The following is a 3,051-nucleotide window of genomic DNA, read 5'->3' as shown; positions in this document are numbered from 1 at the left end:
ATTCTGAAAAAATATCAAGTGTATAGAAAAATGGAAGGAATAGTTAAAATGAACATCCATATACCAACCCATATTCAACACTTCAACTTATTTGTTTTATCTCTATTTATATGTATGCATTTTATTATCTGAACTACTTGCAAGTAAGTTGCAAGCGTCATGACAATCCCCCCTGTGGGACCAGTCATTTGCCTGCTTTATCTCTTCCTTGCTTTTCCTCTGAATTGTTCTGTATCTCATAGAGCCGGTGCCTGTAAACTACGTTTCCCATTCTCTCTGGCGACTGGGTTCTGTTTAGGTTTTGGCCAATGGGAAGCATTGGCTGGAGATAAGATGGTAAAAAAGAGAGAAGAAGACAGGATATTTCTACTTCCCTTGCTGTGTTTTGGGAAGTGTCTTTGGCAGTGTCTTTGTCTATTTCTGTCAAACAGCCCCTTTCTCCATGGTCCAATCTTCTACTGGAGAGCTCCTGTCAATTCCTGAACAGCCTTGGCTCCGGGGCTCTGATAACACCACTTCCTCCCATTGTTCCTCAAACTCAAGAGCTTTCTGCCTTTGTTAATCCCTGGACTGCCTCTTTTTACGTTTGCCCTTTTAATTCTTCCAACACCTTTTTAACCAGTTCCCTGTATTGAATCCCCTCTTATGAACTCTCTTGTGGGTTCTATTTTCTTTTTCTCTTTTCTTTCCTTTTCCTTTTCTTTTCCTTTTCCTTTTCCTTTTCCTTTTTCCCCCCTTTAAGGTGTGCACTTTATCCAATTGGTCTCATGTCAGTGTATACCTAAAACCTGGCTGCCTCCGTGCCTCAACTCCACTCCCAGGGAAACCGAAAGCCTTTATATATCTCAGGTTGAGAGGGCAAGGAGGAGAGCCATGATGGCAGACCATCCAAAATAAAACAAAAAGAACAAGTATTAAGACGAAGATTAAAACATTTTGCACTATCTAATTTATACAAACGCAATGCTATCACCTTCCCCTGTGTGGACTCAGGCAAGGACTGGCCCTTCTCCTTAGGGAGAAATGGGGTGTCTTTGGGGGGAAGGCACGGGGACTTCCTGTAACAACGCATCCCACGATATTTGGAATGACTATTAAAAAAAAGAACAGCATACATTCAAAGTCCCCAGCCACATTGTAGAACTTGGGGGATGCTCGCTCCGACCAACTGCTGTCCCCTTCACTGTTTCAGTTTTAAAATCCTGAATCAAGCTCCACCCCCACCCCCAACACTAAAAACCAAAGGACAAAACACACAACATAAACAAAACCAAGGCAAATAAAGCCATGCCAGTTTCATCTTGTTTTCTTCGCAAGTTAGGTTTTGTCAAGAAAGGGTGTAAGGCACAAAACTAACAATAGTCTGCCTAACTGCCTCTGCGGTGGCCGTTGGAGGGGCCGGACTCGGCATAATCCTGCTTCCTGACCCATGTCTGCTGGAAGGTGGGCAGTAGGGGCCAGGATGGAGCCACCGATTCACATGGAGTGCTTGCGCTCAGGCGGTGCCATGATTTCGAGCTTCATTGCTCAGGTTGCCAGGGCGGGGATCTGCATTCCATCAGCGACGTCAGAGTACATGGTGGTGCCACCAGACTGCACCCTTTCGGCGTAGAGGTCCTTGAGGATGTTGCTGTCACGTTTCTTGATGGAGTTGAAAATAATTTCGTGCATGCCACAGGACTGCATGTCCAGGAAGGAAGGTTGGAAGAGCGCCTTGGGGCAGCGGACCGTCTCGTTGCCAGTGGTGATGACCCGCGGGTCTAGCAGCTCCTACATCACTCTTCTCCAGGGAGGAGCTGGAAGCCGCGGTGGCCATGTCCTGCTCGAAGTCCAGGGCGAGAAGTCTAGGGGAGGGCGTAGCCCTTGTAGATGGGTGCAGTATGGGTATAGGGGACCCAGTCCCTGGAGTCCACCAGGATGCCGGGGTACAGCCAGACGCGTGCAAGGATAGCACGGTCTGGATGGCCACATATACATGACTGGGGTGTTGAAGGTCTCCAACATGATCTGGGTCTCCTCTCACGGTTGGCTCTAGGGTTCAGGGGGACCTCGGTCAGCAGCATGGGGTACTCCTCGGGGGCCACATGTAGCTCATTGTGGAAAGTGTGGTGCCAGATCTTCTCTATGTCGTCCCAGTGGGTGAAGATACCATGCTCGATGGGGTACTTCAGGGTCAGGGTGCCCCTCTTGCTCTGGACCTCATCGCCCATGTAGGAGTCCTCTTGGCCCATGTCCACCATCACGCCCTGGGGCACCCCACGATGTAGGGGAAGACAGCTTGGGGGGGCATCATCACCTGTGAAGCAGGCCTTAGCACCTGCTGTAGCCGTTGTCTACCAGGAACACAGTGGGGTGGTCTTTCAGTGAACTGGTGATGGTGTAGACTGAGGCGTAGCAGCTGAGGCGCTGGGGTGGCCAGGGGTAGGGGCTTATGCTCATGGGATGGACTCTCACTGGGGTCGCAAGTTCTGTTTTCTTGATTCTGAATACCACAGCCTTTAAATTCTTTGACAAACTTCTCCTAAAAATAAGTGTTCTATCAACCTCAACACCATTATCACTTAAGAAAACTAATAATAACTCCCTAATATCATATAATACTCCAGTCCATATTAACATTGCCTTGTCTCCAAAATACTTTTTATAGGATTTCTTCAAAGTAATGCAATGTTAAATCATTGCATTTGATTATTATGTCTTTTTTAGCTTCTCCTAATATAGAACACTTCCAGGACTTTTTTTTTTCCCCCTCTATGACATTGGCTTTTTGAGATCCAAAAGTTGTCTTCTAGAATTTTCCACATTCTAGATTTTTTCTGACTTTTTTTTTTCCTTTTTGCTGCTGCTGGACTAATTTCTAAACTTCCTTCATTATTTTATAATCTGGAAGTTAGGCATAAAGGCTTGATTAAATTCAAGTTAAATTTTTTTGGCAAGAATGCTTTTTAGATGTTGCTATTTATTTCATATTGTGTCACAACAGGAAACAACATTATAGGATGTCCCACTATGAGTGATGAAATGTTTAATCACTTAAATAATATTATGACT

General features: G+C 45.8%; 1 pseudogene; it reads right to left on the bottom strand.

The window, feature by feature from the left end:
- Positions 1-1,367: 1,367 nt before the first annotated feature.
- On the bottom strand, positions 1,368-2,272 carry LOC109271886 (actin, cytoplasmic 2-like; annotated as a pseudogene).
- Between the last annotated feature and the right edge of the window lie 779 nt (positions 2,273-3,051).

Source organism: Panthera pardus, unplaced genomic scaffold, assembly GCF_024362965.1.
Source record: "Panthera pardus isolate Hobbes unplaced genomic scaffold, ASM2436296v1 HiC_scaffold_10, whole genome shotgun sequence".
NCBI lineage: Eukaryota > Metazoa > Chordata > Mammalia > Carnivora > Felidae > Panthera > Panthera pardus.
The sequence above is the reverse complement of the archived record's forward strand: the minus strand, read 5'-3'. Positions and strand labels throughout refer to the sequence as shown.